This window comes from Saimiri boliviensis, chromosome 4, assembly GCF_048565385.1.
Source record: "Saimiri boliviensis isolate mSaiBol1 chromosome 4, mSaiBol1.pri, whole genome shotgun sequence".
In the NCBI taxonomy this organism is placed as follows: domain Eukaryota; kingdom Metazoa; phylum Chordata; class Mammalia; order Primates; family Cebidae; genus Saimiri; species Saimiri boliviensis.
In genome coordinates, this window is record NC_133452.1 from 19,427,456 (window position 1) to 19,449,942 (window position 22,487).

At 40.7% G+C, this 22,487-nt stretch overlaps 1 protein-coding gene across 1 annotated transcript in view; it reads right to left on the bottom strand.

Annotated features, from left to right (window-relative positions):
• The window catches only part of PLEKHG1 (pleckstrin homology and RhoGEF domain containing G1), a 265,171-nt gene that overhangs the window by 192,536 nt on the left and 50,148 nt on the right, over positions 1-22,487 (bottom strand). The window lies entirely within an intron of this gene.

Genomic DNA, 22,487 nt, shown 5'->3' on the forward strand with positions numbered 1-22,487 from the left:
GGCTGAGGCAGGAGAATCATTTGAACCTGGGAGGTAAAGGTTGCAGTGAGCCAAGATCATGCCGCTGCACTCTAACCTGGGCAACAGAGCAAGACTCTGTCTCAAAAAAAAAAAGAAGAAGAAGAAGAAAGAAGAAGAAAGGGAGGGGAAGGGGAAGGGAAAGGGGGAGGGGAAGGGGGAGGGGAAGGGGGAGGGGAAGGGGGAGGGGGAAGAGGGAGGGGGAAGGGGGAGGGGGAAGGGGGAGGGAGGGGGAGGGGGAGGGGGAGGGGGAGGGGGAGGAGGAGGAAAAGGTTTTCTTGTCTGTCTTTCAAGAAGAGACTGGGTGCAGAAGCTCACACCTGTAGTCCCAGCACTTTGGGAGGCTGAGGTGGGTGGATCACCTGAGGTCAGGAGTTCAAGACCAGCCTGACCAACATAGTGAAATCCCATGTCTACTAAAAAGTATAAAAATTAGCTGGGCATGGTGGCAGGTGCCTGTAATCCCAGCTACTTTGGAAGCTGAGGCAGGAGAATCACTTGAACCTGGGAGGTGGAGGTTGCAGTGAGCCAAGATCATGTCATTGCACTCCAGCCTGGGTGACATAGCAAGACTCCATCCAAAAAAAAAAAGGATGGTCAGAAGAACGATCATGGGGGAAGAAAAATAAAGTATTCAATATTTCACAGCAGGTCATGTCAACAAAACTCTTCCCATCTGTCTTCTTGTGTACTCCAAAGTGACCCCATGAGTATCATAATTTTCATAAGTGCTTTAAAGTTCTTCAGATAGAAAAATTCATGTTCATAAAATATCATAAAACGCAGAAAGCTTTGAAATTTTTTCTTTTTGTCTAAAAGATACATAGTTGAGACTCATCTCTAGGTGTAGAAAGTGGTAGAACAATTCATTGAGTTTCAGAGGAAAAAGCCTTGCACACCCATGAGAATGCAGCATTTTACTATTCTCTTCACAGGCTCACTGGATACTGCAAGCACAGGCAGAACGCATTTAAAGACGGAGCTGCCGGGCGCGGTGGCTCACGCCTGTAATCCCAGCACTTTGGGAGGCCGAGACGGGTGGATCATGAGGTCAACAGATCGAGACCATCCTGGTCAACGTGGTGAAACCCCGTCTCTACTAAAAATACAAAAAAACTAGCTGGGCGTGGTGGCACGTGCCTGTAATCCCAGCTACTCAGGAGGCTGAGGCAGGAGAATTGCCTGAACCCAGGAGGCGGAGGTTGCGGTGAGCCGAGATCGCGCCATTGCACTCCAGCCTGAGTAACAAGAGTGAAACTCCGTCTCAAAAAAAAAAAAAAAAAAAAAAAAAAAAAAAAGACAGAGCTTAGGCTGGCATGGTGGCTCACCCCTATAATCCCAGTGCTTTGGGAGGCTGAGGTGGGTGGTCAGGAGTTCAAGACTAGCCTAGCCAACGTGGTGAAATCCCGTCTCTACCAAAAACACAAAAGTTAACCGGGTGGGGTGGCACACACCTGTAATCTCAGCTGCTTGGGAGGCTAAGGCAGAAGAATTGCTTGAACCTGGTAGGCGCAGGTTGCAGTGAGCTGAGATTGCCACTGTATTCCAGCCTGGGCTACAAAATAAGACTCTGTCTCAAAAAAAAGAAGAAGAAGAAGAAAAAAAAAAAAAAGATGGGGCCGGGCGCGGTGGCTCAAACCTGTAATCCCAGCACTTTGGGAGGCCGAGGCGGGTGGATCACGAGGTCGAGAGATCGAGACCATCCTGGTCAACATGGTGAAACCCCGTCTCTACTAAAAGTGCAAAAAAAAAAAAAAAAAAATTAGCTGGGCATGGTGACACGTGCCTGTAATCCCAGCTACTCAGGAGGCTGAGGCAGGAGAATTGCCTGAACCCAGGAGGCGGAGGTTGCGGTGAGCCGAGATCGCGCCACTGCACTCCAGCCTGGGTAACAAGGGCGAAACTCTGTCTCAAAAAAAAAAAAAAAAAAAAAAAAAGATGGAGCTTGTCCCAAAACACTCTTGGTAAATGGTTTATTGCTACACGAAAATGTGTTCCAGGTTCCGATAGTATACATATATATGGTTTCTAGCCTTGCTGAAAAATGCTTTTTAACTCAACATGTTCCTCAAATGTGGGAGCCAACCAAAGGCTGTCAATGTTTTCATAACAGCATGTGCTGAAGATACCAGAAGAAAACCATGACTGGGAAGATTAAGGGCCGCAAGGAGGAGGAAGAAATGTCTTTATCCCCTGCCTTCCGTTCCTCTGCAACCTAACGTAATTCACAACTTGGATTCTTGCCCTGGGATACAGGGTGAGGGTAGGATGGTCCTGTGGTCCACGACACACTCCCCTGAACTACCTGCTTCTCCCTCCCCTCCCGCAGGCCCTCATTCCGATTGTCTCCTCATCCTTCTTTGAGGGATCCTGGCCTCTTCCTTATTATTTCAAAGCATTCCACCTAAGCTCTTGCCACAAAACAAACAAGAATGCTTGGGTCTCAGAGTTTCAAAATTAAAATGGGGTTAATACACAAATTTTTAAAACGTTCAAGTGCTATGTAATCATAAGGTGCTTCTATTATTGCTCTGATATAGCCATGAAGCTCCCCTGCATCATTCTTATACATAGTGACTCGTTTCCCTATCACTATAGTTTCACAGCTAGTAGGCCTCTCTCTCAACTCGAATATCAAGATACATGGCCTAATAAAGAATGTTTAAGCTGGGCACGGTGGCTCACGCCTGTAATCCCAGCACTCTGGAAGGCTAAGGTAGGCTGATCATGAGGTCAGGAGTTCGAGACCAGACTGGCTAACAGAGTGAAACCCCATCTCTACTAAAAATACAAAAAATTAGCTGGGCATGGTGACATGCATATGCAGTCCCAGCTACTCGGGAGGCTGAGGCAGGAGAATCACTTGAACCTGGGAGGCGGAGGTTGTAGTGAGCCGAGATCGTGCCATTGCACTCCAGCCTGGGCGACAGAGCAAGACTCCATCTCAAACAACAACAACAGATGAATGTTTACACCACATTCTCTAGTTGTGAGAACTACTTCAGGACATGTGGTTTGTCCACAAAGAGTGGAAGGGAAGAACAGCAGTAATGGGAACTGGCCCCCAAATGGCCCTAACTTTATTTCAGGTACAGGATGAGTTAAACGGGCTCTGTGTGCCTGAGGACTGCACTTGCGTAGCTTTATGTCTAATGAGGAAAGAATTTACTCCAAAATGTTTTTCAAATGAACTTTTAGAAAAACAAACAAACAAACAAAAAAAAACCCTGGTTTAAAATGGAAGATTGCCTGCATATAACATCGGTTCTATATATGTGTGGTTTTACTGACTGAATCCTGATTTGTTCTCAGTCTTTTTTTTTTAGATGGAGTCTTGCTCTGTCACCCAGGCTGGAGTGTAATGGTGTAGTCTTGGTTTACTGCAACCTTCGCCTCCCGGGTTCAAGCGATTCTCCTGCCTCAGCCTCCAGAGTAGTTGGAATTACAGGCGCCTGCCACCATGCCCTGCTAAGTTTTGTATTTTTAGTAGAGATGGGGTTTCACCATGTTGGCCAGGCTGGACTCGAACTTCTGACCTTGTGATCCGCCCGTCTCAACCTCCCAAAGTGCTGGAATTACAGGCGTGAGCCACAACGCCCAGGCTGTTCTCAGTCTTTCTCTATAAAATCCTAATCTTGAAAGTTCAAATGTTCTTAAAAACTTTTTCGAGATTTTCTCTGGAATCATCATTTTGCTGAGAGAGAGATTTTGCTGGATTTTAGTGGTGGTGAGTGCTGGGCCAGCCTGTGCTCTGCGCTGGCCAAGGCTTCTTCCAGTATCACCACGTAGACAAGGTGAGTGAGACTGAGGGCCCAAAGCAACAAATTCGAATTCACTCACAGAACCACGCATTCCATTCCAGGGGAGGACACCTTTCCTCAGCTGAAGGATCCGGCATCCAACTATTCCCTGCAGAAGGAAGAATGCCATTCCCCTTGAAAAGGGCCCTTCCAAAGTATCTCCCGGGACAGTTCAATTTAGCAACATTAAGCTTGGCAGGTCAACGAGACTTCTTTCAGCCTTAGGTAAGTATTTCTACAAACACCTTTTTCCATATAGACAAAATATTGCCGTAATTAATCATTTGTATTTTGTTTAGAAATAGACTTTGTGCAAATGCACTGACATGTGACCAGGACAGAACACACACGCTGGCAGGTAAGACTTGCCTACAACCTGTTCCAAATTATGTTTCTTTCACCAATGTCTCTATGGTTTCAGAAGAGACCTTCAAAGCTCCAGTTAGAATCACAGATAAAGTATGGAGTTTTAACAGCTGGCTCTCAGTCTGAGGTGCTTAAATAAACTAAGAAGCCCATAATTAATGAAATTATTTTGTCAATTGAAAAATGCCACATATTTATCACTAGAAGAGCCCTCCCTCAGGCATATTTTCAGAGCATCATCCTCTCCACCAGAATCTCCAAAGGAAAAATTTGGTAGGGAGGAGACAAGAATTTATCTGGATGGGAGAGGCAGGAGAGAAACATGTAAATCCACCTGAGAAAAATGTACACCTGGAAGATAATCATCATGAAAATATTAGAATGGTTCCCCATTTAGTGTTAACTCTAGGAAAGTAAAACATCTCTCTACATACGGCCATGTTTTAAGATTTCCCACAGTTAAAAAGACAGTTTTATCAGACATATTGGAGAGTAAAATGACTTGGAGTCATAAAATTTACCCTGCAATATACCTCACATTAAGAATTATAAATAGGCCAGGTGTAGTGGCTCATGCTTGTAATCCCAGCACTTTAGGAGAATAAGGGGGGCAGATCACTTGAGGCCAGGAGTTCCAGACCAGCCTGGCCAACATAGTGAAACCCTGTCTCTACCAAAAATACAAAAATATTAGCCATGTGTGGTGGTGCATGCCTGTAGTCTCAGCTACTTAGGAGGCTGAGGCAGGACAATCGCTTGAGCTTGGGAGGCAGAGGTTGCAGTAAGCTGAGATCACACCACTGCACTCCAGCCTGAGTGACAGAGTAAAACTCTGTCTCAAAAAAAAAAAAAAAAAAAAATTATGAACAAAGAAATTTGGGCCAATTGCCAATGTACACACCTTCCTGGGAACGCTTTGTATCTGAAACCAACTTAGTTTATTTTTATTGATTTCTTATGAATGCATGTGAAGTTTCTTAATTTTAGATCAACAAAGTTTGTGAGTGGTTACGTGCCTTATGTGAGGCACTGGACTGTGTGCCATGCATAAGACCTAGTCCTGCCTTTAAATTACTTTAGTCCATTAGAGCAGGAATTAATAGCACTCAGGAAAAGCAACCAAGTAGGCATTTCAAGGAGGGTTTTTAAGATCACAAAGCAGTGTCAAGAGGCAATACGTAATTAAAATGGCTAAATGAATTGTTCAGAGGCTAACTGATACAGCAACTTAGAAGCAGGGGCAGATAAAATCGGGTTGGACTAATTTAAAAAGGAGAAGGAATCTGAACTGAGTTTAAAAGGATAGATAAGGTCTAGATAGTAATATAACTGCCGCTGCTGCTCCATAGCTCCATTTGACAGCCTGCCAAGGGCCGGGCACTCACTATGGCAGGCATTGCATACATATGCTCTGATATCCACAACTGAACCAAAATGAGCTTAGCATCATGCTTTTGGAGATGAAGATGGCAAATAACTTGCCTGAAGCCTCCCAATGAGGAAGTGAGCTGTGATTCACATCCAGGTCTAACTGACCCCAGAGCCCACTGTGTTCCTTTCCACACTGACTCCAAAGAGCAGAGAGAGTTCTGGTTGGACCAAAAATACTTTATAGAACACTTGGATTGAAAAAAAGAATAGGTTGGAGCTTAAAGAGCAAGCAACAACATGTCATCGTAAGTTTTAGACCAGACACCTGGGTGGACCAGCCTGGTGGACTGAATGAACAAGAGGTTCACGAGCCGAGAGAGAGAGAGAGAGAGAGAGAGAGAGAGAGAGACAGAGAGACAGAGAGAGACAGAGACAGAAAGAGAGACAGAGAGAGAGAGAGACAGAGAGAGAGAGAGACAGAGAGAGAGAGAGAGACAGAGAGAGAGAGAGAGAGAGACAGAGAGAGAAAGCCCAGGCCCAACACAGGCACACACAACATGGCTGGGCTGTGTGCACATTTCACAGCTGTGAAGATGATACTGGTCTTGGGGTTGCAGTTGGGTATTTAGACCTCAAACTGTTTCAAGAACTAGCAGTTGCGTGACTTATGCAGTGACTTAAGATTTATGTGAGCTTTAGTTTCCTAATCTGTAAAATCCAATTAATGGTAACTGCACAAGGCTAAAAGAATTAAGAAATAGGCCAGGAGTGGTGGCTCACCTCTGTAATCCCAGGACTTTGGGAGCCTGAGGTGGGTAGATCACAAGGTCGGGAGATCAAGACCATCCTGGTCAACATGGTGAAACCCCGTCTCTACTAAAAATACAAAAATTAGCCAGGGGTGGTGGCACATGCCTGTAATCCCAGCCACTCAGGAGGCAAGAGAATAGCTTGAACCCTGGAGGTGGAGGTTGCAGTGAGTGGAGATCACATCACTGCACTCCAGCCTGGCAACAGAGTGAGACTCTTGTCTAAAAAAAAAAAAAAAAAAAAAAGGAGCAAAAGAATTAAGAAATAATATATAGCATGTAGCTTATCATAAATGTCTAAATGTTAATTTTTTGCTTTCTGAAGGCAGTGGAAATGAAAAAGCAGAGATGAGACAGATAGTAAAGTACATTTAGTGAGATTTGCTGACAAATTTCATACTAAGGGCAGGGTGAGGAGCAGGGAGGAGGAAAGGAGAGAGATGTCAAACATGGCTTAGAAGCGATGTGGCTAGCCTAAAACACCTTCATTTTCTCAAAGAGAAGAGTTAGGAGGTAGAGACAGCTTTAAGAATACATGATCGCAGAGGTGACTGGAAGTCCTCAACTGAAAACCCCAGAAAAGATTTAGAAATGATGGTGGGGGCTTAGGAATTAAAGGGAAACCAGAGAGAAATGATTTGGCAAGTGTTTGACTAAGAGTCTGGTTGCTATATTCCGTTTATGAGGACCTGGGAAATTGCTGAACTCTGTTTCTCTTTGAATGACTATGCTTTAGCAATCAAAAGAATGTATATAAAGTCACAACACTGTAAGAAGCCAGGCCTCATACTTTTTTTTAAGGCAAATAATATTAAAAGAAAATACTCGCTTTAATACAGGACTTAAGATCAATTGCGATTCCATGTCTTTCTATTTTAAAGCACAATGACTGCTTTAATACCCTATTTAACTCTGAAATGTTTTTATCACACATGTAAGCTTCCTCTAGAGCAGGCTTTCCTATGGCACAGAAAAAGTATGATGGTATAATGCAATAAAACACAGATTTCTGAAGTATGCCTACCCTGGACAATGCAACTGAAATGAGGATGGCTGGGATCTGGGATAAGACAGGAAGAAAGGGGACAAGGCAGAGGGAGGTAATATTGGTGGTAGTTCAGTCAACATGAACGCAGGCTTTGATTACCTAAAGCCTAAAGGTGGCTTTTACTGACTTCGTAAGCTTGGGGAATTTTGTTTTATTGACTTCGTAAGCTTGGGGAATCTGGTCCAGTGCTTCTACAAGTTTTTCAAATATTACAACTAACTGTCTGTTTCAGACACTGGATTCCTTATTTATAGATGCTAAAAGCAGATCTGGCACTACTGAGCGCATCTGGTCGTTTTGATGTTTTGGGTGACAGCCTTTCTGTGCCTATTAGATGGTCCCTGAGCAAGCCCCTGGTGGGTCTGTCTAAGCTGATCATTAGCTGCAGATATTAAGAACGTGAGACATCAATGATTCTATACTGCACTGGGCTATGATATTCTATCTGGTTTGTAAAATACAACAATAATCTTGTACCTAGCTTTGTAACAAGTGAATAATGTGCTAACCATTATGTATCTAAAACATAGCTTTGAAACATACTAAGGGAAAACTGATACAACTAAAAGCAAAAACTGATAATCCACCAACACAAGGAAAGCTCTAAAGCAGCTCTCTCAGAAAATGACAAAGCAGAGAAGGATGCTGATGATTTGAATAACAATTAAGCAATTAATAATTGTATCCAACCAACAGAAAATAAGAAGTATTTCCAAAGACACAGCCTATTCACAAGTAAAGCACATTTCTTCTGATCACTTTTCAGACTGCTTTGGCACCCTAAATTTCAGGTTAATTTCTAATGTCTTGGCAGAAGCCTTGTATCTTTTCCTTCATGTTCTTCACAACACTTAGCTCAGTGCTCCACACAAAGCAGAAATTCTTGATCATCCCACACAGGTCACTTTTAATGAAGTTATCAATAAGAACTTCGGCTAAGTCACTTGATGCCACTCCTCTTTGAACCACATGTTGCATAAGGAGTCCACCAGGATCTGTCAAGTCTTATTAGATTGGAGGTAGTTCAATAGCAAAAAGTCTAAACAAACTTTCCTTCGCCTTAGAATTTGAGATGACTGAGAGTCATCCTTCATTGATCCTGAAGTCAGTGCTATAACTAAATGTTTTGGGATGCCCTGTCACTTTTATGCAGGGAACAGAGAGTCAGCCCAACAAGACAGCGAAAGGCCACGGACTCCCTAACCAGCAAACATGAGGGTTGGTGCCGTTCATTACAGGTTATCCAGCTAGAGTGCACGGTGCTACTGTATAGAACTTGGTCCTCCAAATGACCTTTCTCTGAGCTCCTCCAACAGGGAGGGACAGAATGCAATTATTGCTTTAATCCTTTTTTTTTTTTTTTTGAAATTGAGTCTTGCTCTGTCACCCAGGCTGGAGTGCAGTGGTGCGATTTTGGCTCACGCAACCTCCACCTCCTGGGTTCAAGCAATTCTCCTGCCTTAGCCTCTCGAGTAGCTGGGATTACAGATGAATGCCACCATGCCCAGCTAATTTTTGTACTTTTTTAGTAGAGACAGGGTTTCACCATGTTGGCTAGGCTAGTCTTAACTCCTGAGCTTGTGACCCATCCACCTCGGCCTCCCAAAGTGCTGGGATTACAGGTGTGAGCCACCGCGCCCGGCCTGTATTTCTTCCTATAACCCATTTCTGTATTTGTACTGGCCACTCCTCTTTCCCATAGTTGATCTTAAATCTGCATTTACCAAACTATCTTCCACAGAACAATATGGTAATACATTTTAAAACTATATCAGTTTTTAAACCTATTAAAATTAAGGAGTGGTGGTGTGAAAGCAGGTGTTCCATGCTTAATGAAGTTTGGGAAACTGTCCCTGTAATACCTCCTGTTGAACACATGCCATTCAGAGCAGCATGCGAAGAGTCTGCAGCAACAGGAACTAATTAACCTTACTGAAATCCCAAACTTACTTGACCACAATGTCCCCTTTCCCCTCCTCATTTTCAGTAGAAACCTATTACCATATTTCCATAACACTGAGGGCGCGCTGTCTGAGAGGTTCCTCATTCCCAGCGCCAACCACAGGAACACAAGCTAGTTCCTTCCTCATTCCAAAGGTCATCCCTTTGGAAGAAAACAAGTTTTTTTTTTTTTTTTTAACTCATATCCCTTTTCTCTCAAGAATAGTGAGGGACCCCCTCACACTCTCCACCAGCTATAACTAAAGGGTCTACAATGAGGAAGTGTCCCCTATAAAAGGGTGTCTAATCCCAATACTACCTTAAGGTATTCAAAGTTCTAGGAGACCTTTTTGAAGGAAAAGAGATGTTCGAAGCTTAGGTAGAGTTAATCTGCACACTTTCTGAATGCTGTCGTTCTGGGCATATTTTTGTAACTACTATATTTGGTGTGTATAACATTTTTAATCTCTAACTACATATTTTTAAAAATCACTTTCATAATGCCACTGTGCCAGGAGATACTCAGGAGGTTTTGCCATGGAAGAAACTGTAGGAAAGGACTTCAGTGACTTTCTGAAGATCAAACACTGCATTTGCAGCCTTGTCCTCTGGCATTCTGCCAAGAATTCCCCCGGATGCTTATATTATTAGAAATGTCCAGCTCAATACAACAAGTTACTTATTCATAATGTGAATCATTTATGCTGTAGCCACCAATAATTCTTCTATTAGCTGTCTTACAATAAATCCATCAGCCCCGAGTAAAACACTTATGGGGCCCTGGGACACAGTGGAAGGTCACCTAGAAGACTTGTGAAAGGCTGGGTGGTGTGGATTCCTTCGTGAGCATGCCTTCACCATATTTCTAAATCATAGAGGGAAAAAGCAGTAATATTTCAACCCCACAAAGCCTTCAGTGTTGAGATTATACAATACCAAGGTACCACAAAAGTAGCTACTGACCTGGGATGGGCTCAGTGTGTGGGCCTCCTGCACCTGCTCATGACAGGGTAGTGACAGTGCCTCAGTTAGATGGGGACAGAGGAAACTAGGGGGTGATGCCTGCCCTCCAGGGAAGAGCACTGCCACACAGCAGGGCCACAGCGTACCGCGGATTACAGAGCGCAGCTGTGCTGAGCAGTGGCAAAATCCAGGGTGGAAAGCATACCACTTCTAATCTTTGGTGTCTTTACTAAAAGCCACACCACTATGCTGTTAGCCCACTCACCAGTGCATGGGGCTCAGGAAATGCCTGCAAGAGCAGCACAGATCGGAACGCCCTCAGCACCAGCACCTGGACATGCCTTGGAACATGAATTTGCATCTTTCTGTCCCCCGGGCAGTCCTATGCTGTATGCCCTAAGTGGCAGCTCTGCCCTGATGCCCTTCCATCAAAGAACCGGGGTAGGTGAAACCCTGAACAAGAGGGCACAGAGAACAAAATATAGGGACAATTTTGTTCAGAAAAATAATATCTATATATCTATCCATCTGTGAGTTTTTCTGGTACCGAATAAATGAATAGTCTTAAAGCTGAACACACACACATCATGCCAACTGAAAAGTAATGCATTTCTAGTTCCTTTAAGGTCAAGAAACCAAGAGTTTGTGTGAAATAGGCCTATGCTTCTCTGATTTTTCAAAAGTTTCTGTAAATTAGTGCCACCTGACCTGGTAGTACCAATTAAGGTCAGTCGAGCCCCAGTCCTAGGCCTTCCATAGCTGGAGACAGGGGCACTTCTGTCTAGAATTTTCTTGCTGTTGTAGCTTAATTTGATTGAGTGATACCTGATGGCTTTGTGCTCTCAGAGTCTCACCTGCCTTGATGCCCTCAAGAGGACAGCTGTTCCATACTGTTTGCGGGTAACTGGCTGCTGGCTCATTGCTTTGTATTGATGTGCTATATACATTGGTACGTGTGTGTCGAGAAGCTGGCCTGCCTGAGAACTAGTGGCTCAGCAGTCCACTTCTAGACTCAAAACAGTATCGAGGTATTACAGAGGTATAACATGACTTTTCTAAAGGAGGAAATTAGTTCATTCTTTCACCAAACATCTGAGCTTCTCAAACATGTCTCTTCTGAAACACAGAACAGCAAACCAAACAGAGATCCTGGTCCTCAGGGAATTTATATTTGAGTGGGCAAACAGTTTTTTGAAAAGGTTCCTCGGAAATGCAACACACTTACTTTAAATCAACAAGCGGGCTTCAGAAGAAATTCTCCACACAATTTACACGGTCGCTGATGTTGAAGACTACCACAAATATTTTCTCCAAAACCAGATTATGGCTTGGAAACAAACAAAACCAGATCACAGTAATTCAAAATGTTGTCTACTCAGTAACACAGGTCAGCGGCTACAGATGAACTACAATTCTAGACTCCTATGGCAGTGAGAAGATGGAGCTGACTTTTGTTCTTGTGGAAACCACGCCTCTCAGACAAGATAACTTGGTCAAAATGGAGCCAAAGGATCCCGAGTCCAGTCTCATTTCCCGTTTCCTTATTTTCTGTATCATATTACAAAGCAAACAGAATATCAAGTGGTGTGGGAAGGGAAATATTTATTTGATTTTAGGAAAACAGAATGGACAACTGCAGCGATCCAACCTAGCAGCATTCCATTTCTTTCTTCCTTTGCTGATATATAACCATGTGTCTCTCTAATGAGCGGACACAGCTATGGACTCATCACAGAGAAGATCATCATTTCTAAAACAGAAAATATTTACCCCTCTCCCCCTTTTTTTTTTTTTGAGATAAGGTCTCACTCTGTCACCCAGGCTGGAGTGCACTGGTGCAATCTTGGCTCACTGCAACCTCTGCCTCCTGAGTTCAAGCAACCTTCCCACTTCAGCCTCCTGAGCTGGCACTACTGGCATTCACCACCACGTCCGGCTGATGTTTGTATTTTTTGCAGAGATGGGGGTCTTACTATGTTGCCATATTTCCCAGGCTGGTCTCAAACTCCTAGGCTCAAGTGAGTGATCTGCCAGCTTCAGCCTTCCAAAATGCCAGGATTACAGAGGTAAGGCACTGTGCTGGCCTGTTGACTCTCTTTTTTTTTTTAATGCATTCAAATGACTGAATCTCACACACGTGTGAAGTGCACCTGATCAATAACGCAGGTGGAGCCTCATGATGACTTTTGTGGGCCTTGGACAAGTTGGCCTTTGTGAGCCTCTTCCTCCATGAAAAAATATTAAATTAATTTCACAACTGCATTGGTATAAAGACAAATATAATCCAAGCTAGGTTCCATATTATATATTCCTTGTTACTTACTATGTTCATTTTTTCTTCTGCTTTTAAAATGAAGTTAAAACAATTTCATGGGCCAATGAAAGTATTACAGACCCTGAGCACTGTGACTAATGAGTAAGTCAGCTCCAGGCCAAAACCTATTGATTTCAAGCTAGTCAGCATTCTAGCCATAAGTTAGAGAAAAGAACTTCTGAGACTTTCTTGCCAGCAGTAAAGAGCTGCAGTAAGAAAACCACTGTTTTACCAGTTAGCAAAACATCGATGAACTCTGACACAAGCACAGTAATCTCGACTCGATTTCAAAGGCAAAATACTATTTGCCTTTGAAATAACTTTGAGTACTTCAAGAATAATTCAGTGTTTCAAATATTTATTATTATTTTGAGGGTTAAAGGCAAGGCTCTAACCCATTGTTGCACTTAAGCTTCTAATGGTTTTATATTATTGCTTGGTTTAAAAAAAAAAAGATCTGGTATAAAATTGAAAGTATAAACGTTTTTCTTTTCCTTTTTTTCTTCTTGAGACAGAGTTTCGCTCTCGTTGCCCAGGATAGAGTGCAATGGCGCAACCTTGGCTCACTGCAACCTCTGCCTCCCGGGTTCAAGTGATTCTCCTGCCTCAGCCTCCCGAGTAGACAGGATTACAGGCATGAGCCACCATGTCTGGTTAATTCTGTATTTTTATTAGAGACGGGGTTTCACTAAGTTGGCCAGGTTGGTCTCATCTCAAACTCCTGACCTCATGATCCGACCTCCTGGGCCTCCCAAAGTGCTGGGGATTACAGGCGTGAACCACTGTGTGTGACCAAAAAGACAAACTTTTTTTATCATTAAAAAGTGATAACACTATGCTTAACAGAGTGAATTTCTTCATCTATTCCTAAGCATTTGATATGTGATTGAGTGGCATTAGTTTACCATCGCAGGCCTTGACAAATAGTTCATTATGTAGTCAGAGCCTGATAAATTTAAGTACTTAGGAAAGAAACAGAGTAAAATAATTGCCTGGACCTAACAGAAAGGCATAACTCCTCCTCCTTCCTCTCCCTTTTAGTGTCATTGGGGTTTTTTTTAAGAACTACCACCAGCAAATTAAAATTAGATTTTCAATCTTAAAGAAAAAAAAGTTAAAAAACAAAACAAAACAGAACTTTTCTAGCCAATGAAAAGGATTTAAAATATTACCTAAAGACTAACTCAGTAACACCAGAAGGCCAATGGGAAGAAACGACTCTGAAATGGGTCATGTGATTATTCTGACTCCATTTTGAGCGTTTGTGTATATTAACCTGAAGTATGCATTTTCTTTCATTTTTTATCTTTTGGTAATAATATTTGTCACTATTGCCTACAAAACAGTTAAAGATTTTTTTTTGAGACCAGAATCTTACTCTATCCTCCAGGCTAGAGTGCAATGGTGCAATCTCGGCTGACTGCAACCTCTGCCTCTCTGCTTCAAGTGATTCTCCTGCCTCAGCCTCCTGAGTAGCTGGGATTACAGGCACACGCCACCATCCTTGGCTAATTTTTGTATTTTTAGTAGAGACGGGGTTTCACCATGTTGGCCAGGCTGGTCTCAAACTCCTGACCTCAGGTGATCTGCCCACCTTGGCCTCCCAAAGTGCTAGGATTAGAGGCATGAGCCATTGTGCCCCACCTAAAGACCATTTGAAAATAGTTTTTTCTATTTTAAAAAAAGACTACAGGGCCGGGCACAGTGGCTCACCCCTGTAATCCCAGCACTTTGGGAGGCCAAGGTGGGTGGCTCACTTGAGGTCAGGAGTTCATGACCAGCCTGGCCAACGTGGTGAAACCCTGTCTCTACTAAAAACACAAAAATTAGCCAGGCGTGGTGGTGCGTGGCTGTTATTCCAGCTACTCTGAAGGCCAAAGCAGGAGAATCACTTGAAATCGGGAGGTGGAGGTTGCAGTCAGCCAAGATCCAACCACTGCACTCCAGCCTGAGTGACAGAGAAAGACTCTGTCTCAAAAAAAAAAAAAAAAAAAAGACTACGATAGCTCCTCTTTCTGCAGTTTCAGTTACTTGCAGCCAAATATGGTCCGAAAATATTACAGTATTTTGAGAGGCAGAGAAATCACATTTACATAACTTTTATTATGGTGTGTTGGTATAATTTTTCTATTTTATTAGTTGTTGCTAATCTTTGCTGTGCCTAATGTATACATGAAACTTCATTATAGATAGGCATGTATAGGAGAAACTACATATAGAGTCAGTACTATCCATGGTTTCAGGCACCCACAGGGGGCATGGAACACATCCCACAAATAAAGGAGGCTGCTATACTTGAAAAATCAAAACATTTGACTTACAGTATATACTTATACAAACATACCCAACAAATCTAAATTATGAATATGTTAAGTTTTAACATGTTTCATACTCAAGTGGCAAAAAAACGAAAATAGCTCACTTCTGTAGCTGAAACCTTTCCAATGTCTTTACCCACAGACTCTTCACATCAGTCTTTACCTGTAGTAAAAACTAAAAATAAACTGCTTTTTACTTAAATATGACTTTTTCAAAATTCTTTTAATGGAACATATCTGAGCTAGCAGGGCTCATTTTAAGTGGTTTAAAAGGAAGACTGGATGCAAAAGGCCAGGACTTTCTCAGGAAAAGGCCACATCGGGCTATAGCACTGTAAGAGGCGTACAGCAATGACCATACACATTTAATTAAAAAACGAAAAGATTCGCAGGATGTGGTATTAAAACGTTACTGACGTCCTAGCATCCTTGATTTTCCCTTTCCCTTGAAACACTCAGATAATTCAAAAGGAGACTTGAACTTTCAATAGCTCTGTAAACAAAGGGGTTCAGTGGCTTGCCAGAAGCCAGGAAGAATTTCTCCCAACAAAGGAGAGAGAAAGCTCGAGGCCATGAAGCAGGGAATGGAAGGAGAGGTTCTGATTTCAACCCTTCTTGCCTGCAGCATCCCTAGCTCCAAAACACTAGTCCTCCAACAACTTGCTAAGGCCACAGCCACTCTACCCTGAGTTCTTCCTATTTTCCATCAGTGCAAGGGAGTTGAGGGGTCAAGCTCATTGGGGTGACGCTTACATCTGGTGAAATTTGGAGCCACTGTTTTTCTGGTCACTGCTTTGGTTCTTTTTTTTTTTTTTTGAGACCAAGTTTCATTCTTGTCACCCAGGCTGGAGTGCAATGACACAATCTCAGCTCACTGTAACCTCTACTTCCTGGGTTCAAGCAATTCTCTTGCCCCAGCCTCCCAAGTAGCTGGAATTACAGGCGTGTGCTACCATACTTGGCTAATTTTTTGTATTTTTGGTGGTGACAGGGTTTCACCATGTTGGCCAGGCTGGTCTCGAACTCCTGACCTTAGGTGATCTGCCCACCTCAGCCTCCCAAAGTGCTGGGATTATAGGCGTGAGCAACCGCACCCAACCCGGTTACTGTTTTTAAAAAGAAAGAACCACAGACATTTCAACATTTGCAAAGTTTTAACATTTAAAAAAAGAATGTGCCTAGAAATTTCTCAGTTAGGTATCTTCATGATAAAAAGTTACTTGAATATATTGTAGTTGATTGAAGGATGAACCAAAATAAAAACTTCAGAGTGAAAGGTAGCTACAGAGTACCACTAGCAGGGAACATTGCTGGCAGGCACGGAATGCACTGATTATTATAAAAACAGGCCGGGCACAGTGGCTCAAGCCTGTAATCCCAGCACTTTGGGAGACCGAGGCGGGTGGATCATGAGGTCAAGAGATCGAGACCATCCTGGTCAACATGGTGAAACCCCGTCTCTACTAAAAATACAAAAAAATTAGCTGGGCATGGTGGTGCATGCCTGTAATCCCAGCTACTTAGGAGGCTGAGGCAGGAGAATTGCCTGAACCCAGGAGGCGGAGGTTGCGGTGAGCCGAGATCGCACCACTGCACTCCAGCCTGGGTAACAAGAGCGAAACTCCGTCTCAAAAAAAAAAAAAAAAAAAAAAAAAAAAAAGCCCAACTAGAGTGCCAGCTTCCAAAAGTTTTGGAAAAAAAAAAAAAAAAAAAAAAAAAAAACTTAATAAAAAGCTTTGCTATAAGTAGTTCCACCTAGGTCTGAAATCCTAGCTCATGTTATCAAAAATGGGGAAATAGGTGGCGACAGTGAAAATTAGCTAATCTTATTCTGTATATGAGGAGTTAAAACAATCCAGTTTCATTTGTGACATGAGTAACTTTTTTATTGAAGAGAAAAAAGAAAGAAATTAAATGTTTAAGCTCAGTAACTTTAAAAAATTAAACATGATATAGGCAAGACAGAAATAAAAACCAAAGCAGGATTGTACGATTTAAGTATTTAAAAACCAGTAGATGGTTCACTGCAGAATGAAATACTTCATGGGCAGATTTCTGACAAACTTGGTCTTAAAATCCAACACAAAACTAGAATTATTAGAGGACTATGTCACAGAAACAGAAAAGATGAAAAAAAAATCATGAGTACCATATAAAAATATCCCTGTGAATAAATTCAAACATTTCATTGGAAACATTTTTCTAAGGTGATATTTAATTATCAACATTGAACTAAAAATGAAAAGGCTAAAAAACTATTACCTATGGTTTACCTCAAAGATGAGCTAATTCCCAAAAAGACAGAGGAAAAATGAGGCTTCCCAATTTGAAAAGGCCAGCACAAATCTGATAAGGTACAAAGAGAGAAAAGGAAAAGGCATGTTTGACTTAGATAAGATGTAAGAATCCTAAATACAGTGCTCAGAAAACTCAATTTCTAGTATACATCTACATAAATAAGGTTTACTCTTTAAATATTATATAAACAGATCCATTACGCCCTATCAATAGGCCGCAAAAGATCAACACCTATTCTTATCTTCAAAGATGCCAAAATGGCACAGGGTAAACTCAGCACTGATATATGGTCATCTCTCAGTTTATGGAGAAAGAGGATAGTTTGCCATGATTTTTAAGATGACCTGAAATCAACAGACATTTTTATTATAAGTCAGGAATAAAAGATGCTCACTGTGCAACAGTGAAAGAAAATGAACAGCCAAATTACCCCCATCAGTGGGTGACGAGGTTGAATACCTAGAAAGATACCATAAAAGAAATATCTTTTAAAAACCTATTAGAAATAGTAAAGGCTAAGATCACTTAAAACAAAATAAAAAGCACTGGTTTTTGTCCAGTGGCAGAAATGATGAGTCGCAAACAAATGAAAATGAAGACAGTCTGAAAATCGATCAGATTCAGAAAAATAATGCTCAATCTATATAGAAGACATTTAAGGAAATCTTTGGGACAATGATACCCTCATGAGAAGTGATGAAAAATTAAAATGTACTTTTTAAAAAAAAGATAAAAGCATCATCTAGTCAGGAAATTCAATCTGAGGTAAACCAATGAATTTCTAATGTTGGTTATTATAGGAATATGAGAAAAACAAGAGGGCTTTTACAATCAGCCATGCTTATTTATAGGCAAAGACTTGAGAACCTCAGAGGCTGTTCTATAAATTCAAGATAGGATTTAAAAAAAACATTAAGAATGTTTGATTATCTGGCCTTAAGTGCAAAATCTACTAATATATTATACTCAGGACATTAGATCCAAATAGAATTTTATGTCAAAACAAAACTTCATTACACTTCTGAAGGTTGGGGAAGTGTTAAAAATAGCTGTCAGTGTTATATTTGTGAAAAGAAAATGCTGACTGCACTTCACTGCATCATGGTGAAATAGGTCACATTTTATTGCTTTTGGCCAAAGAACAATGCTAAACTTATAGTCTAGACTATAAACAAGGTGATGTTTAAAATAATTTATATAGGCAAAACACAACTAATGTGAGTTTGAGCATAAAAATAAATAAAATGTCAGGGTGGATTTTGTAAAAAGGAGACCAACCTATCACCATGTCCTTTTAACTACAGTGTCTAAAATAAGCTTACCTTTAATTTCAGACAACAGACTCAAAGCTATGTGTCCCTGACAATAACTGTGGATCAATTCTAGTTATTCCAGAATGAATGTTAACAACAATTACCCACAAAAGAGACCAACTTTGCTTTACATATGCAGGACAAAATAAAAGGGAGTTTTATTTGTTACTCTATGTGACCAGGTAAAGTGGCTTTTAATGGTCTGAATTAGGTGTGGCTTAAACAAGGAATGATTTACAGTCATGTCTGTTAATAACGTTTCTACAAATGATACTGACTACGCAAAGACCTAAAGCACACACACTTTCCCTAGAATGTCAATTATTTGATATATAGAAGCCCAATACATTTGTTCATAAACACAAAATGTATTATTTCTTGAGTGAAACACATGAACTTTGTAAAAGAAACAAAGTGAGGGGAGAAATTCATATAAGGGGCTACCAGAAATGACAGGACTTCAGATCAGTCAGTGTCTAATCGTACTAATGCCAAAAGGGGAAATCTACCAATGTTCCTCCCGCAAGTTTCCAGAAAATATGATTTAAGTCAGTAGCAAAGATGGTTAACTACACACACACAAAAGGGAATATTTTGAGGGGATATAAAATCTGATCATGTAAATCTCAAAATAATCTCTGTGTGGAATAGATTCTTGCTGCTGCCCCTACTTGCCATCTTGGAGAGCCACTCCACATCTGTCCATTCCAATCTGGGAATGTCAGCTAGGTAACTTGTGACTCTACATCTGCTGTAACATAAAAAACCCCTATCTTACTTCTACCTGTCCTTCTCTGAGCTGTTTCATTTCATTCATAGACATCAGCAAGTAACAATGGCTTGTGTAATACAAATAGGCTTCTACTAAGTGGGTGGAATAACATCATCTGTTGGTTTTGAAGCCTGATATCCATCTACCCTCCTGGCATCGACACCAACATTTTCCTCTCCCTTTTCCTACTCCCAGCCCGTGTGATCTGAATGACAATTAGGCTAAGCCATTCATCATGTTTCATCCCCCTAATTACATGTTTCATCCCCCTAATCACTGTATTTGTTCATGGATAGGCACATGGCCCACACCAGACCAGTCAGGGTCACTGAGACCTAATTTCTGGGTTTTATGAAGAAGGAAACAAAACTTGTTGCAGTCCTATTAGATAAGAATAAGAGAGGGAAGAACTGCTGCAGCCATCCCATAAACACGTAGGGTTCGAGGATAAGCCAACATGGAGAAACCCCATTCTGATAAATTTTGTGTGCTTTGGAACTGTGAAATGCTTGTACATAAATTATTGTGACTTGCTTTCTCATATGCAATATTGTGTGAGATTCCCCTGTGTTATTTTGCTAATTATGTAGTTCAACTGTTTGTACTGGTGGAGAGTATGTCATTGAATAACTTGTGGTATATTTATATACTCTAGTGTTTAGATCTGTAGACTGTATCCAGTTTGGTTTTTTTTTTTTTTTCCTATTAATAGCAGTGCTGTACATTTCTTCTGTATTCATGTGCTGGAGAGTCTACATTGTATTTATCTGAATTGAAAGTGTTCAGCTGTTCATCAAACACACTGTGAACCTTACTGCTAATGCTAAAGTTTTTCAAGAATTGTACCAATTTACACTCCGCCCATAGTGTATAAGAGTTCCACTGGCTCTACACTGCATTATGGCTAACATTTGATGCTACAAAATTTTAATTATAGCTATTCTCATGAGTGTGAATTGGTATTATTATGGTTTAAATTTGCATTTTCCTAATTACTAATGAGGTTGAGCATATTTTCATATGCATTTTGGCCATTTATGTTTCCTTCCCTGTGAAAAACCTGTTCATGCATTTTGCCCATTTTTCTACTGAAATTGTCTTTTTCTTATATGTATTCATCAATATATAAATCCATAGGTCTGTTATGGATTATGATTTATCTTCACTCTCAACAGAGGATCTTAAATATGATGCAGTTACATATGTCTATGGTTTAGTGATTTTTGTCTTGTTTAAGAAATTCTTTTCCTATCCTAAAGACATAAACATATTCTTATATATTTATTTTAAACACTTTGCAATTTCACATTTAAGTCCTTGATCCAGCTGAAACTGATGACTGTATATGGCGTGAGGCAGAGATGCATTTTCATTTTTTTCCATAAGGATAACCAATTACCCCAGAATCACTTACTAATTTATTCTTTCCACTTGTTTGCAACACACCTCTGTTATATATCAGGGCTTTATATACATGTGGGCCTGTTTCAAGACCTACTATTTTATTGGTCTAACTCCTTATCCCTATTGCCAAAATCACACTGCCTAAATTACTATGATTTTGTAACAACATAAATAACATTGCTAAATCCTTCTACATATCTCTTCAGAATTATTTTGGCTACTTATGCATCTTTGTTCTGTATAAATTTTAGAATTAACCTAAGTTCCACCAAAAACATGTTGAATTTGATAGGGGTGGCATTGAATCTGTATATGAGAAAATTAACATCTTTATATTATAATCATGATATTATTTATAAACATGTTACCTCTCCACAGTATTTAGGTCCTTAAAAAATAACATCCAATGAAGTTACAATTAGCCCATTTTTTTACATAAAGGTCTCACATATCTTTCTTTTTTCTTTTTTTTTTCTGCATGAACTTAGGGCATACATATCTTTCACTAGATGCATTTCTAGAGATCTTTTTGTTGTTCCTGGAGAAGTTATCCTTTTTAAAAGTATTTCGTTTTTTTCTAGAAAGGATATTACTAACTTAAAAATATATATTTGGAATTATCAAGAAAAGTTGCAAAAAATAAGAAGAGTACAAAAAAAAAAAACAACACTCTTGGCAGGGCATGGTGGCTCATGCCTGTAATCCCAACACTTTGGGAGGCTAAGGTAGGTGGATCACGAGGTCAGGAGTTCAAGACCAGCCTGACCTATATGGTAAAACCTGTCTCTACTAAAAATACAAAAATTAGCCGGGTATGATGGCATGTACCTGTAATCCCAGCTACTCAGGAGGTTGAGGCAGGAGAACTGTTTGAACCCAGGAGGCGGAGGTTGCAGTGAGCCAAGATTGCGCCATTGCACACCAGCCTGGGTGACAGAGTGAGACTCTGTCTCAAAAGAAAAAAAAAAAAAAAAGACACCAAAAAACCCAGTCTCTTTTCTTAGCTCTTCCTTGTCAAATGTTTACTTATTTTATTAGTTCTTTCATAGGACCAAACTCTGGTTCTAGTGTGCTATAGGCACATATTAATTCTTTGGCTGGAAGCAAGAAACCCCATCAGCTACAGAATTCACAATAGAAACTGGCTGACCAAAGTAGGAAAGGAGAGAATGCCAATTCAACAAATCATTTGAATTTTTCACTCATGCATGTAATTAAATACCTCAGAATTCATTTATTTATCCATTTAACAAATATTTACCATCTATTATGTACAAACACCCATTTCTATTATCAGAGACCTCCAAAGGCAGACACATACTCTATAGCTTTCCTTGCAAATTCAAGTCCATTTTAATTTCTAATTTTATATATGCAAATGGCCATTTCTTCTTTTGGGAAAAAAAAAAAAAAACAGTAGGTGTCAATCATTTACAAGGGAAAAAAATCCTAGAATTTGGAAGAAGAAGCCACAGAGGAGAGGTACAAATCATTCGGAAGCTGTTACTTCTTAGTCTCTTAACCAGTACATAGACCAGTTTTACTCGTCATTTGATTCACTTATGTACTGAATGTCTGGTAGGAGCCCAGCATTATGCAGGCACAAGGAATTCCAAAGTGAATAAAGTGAGGTATCTTCAAGAAATATGGCTCACGTTACAAAATGGATAGGTTTTTGGAAAAACTACATATATCAAGCAGTTTTTAATCCACTGAATTGTTTTCAGTGGTGCTTTGACAGATATATTAGGA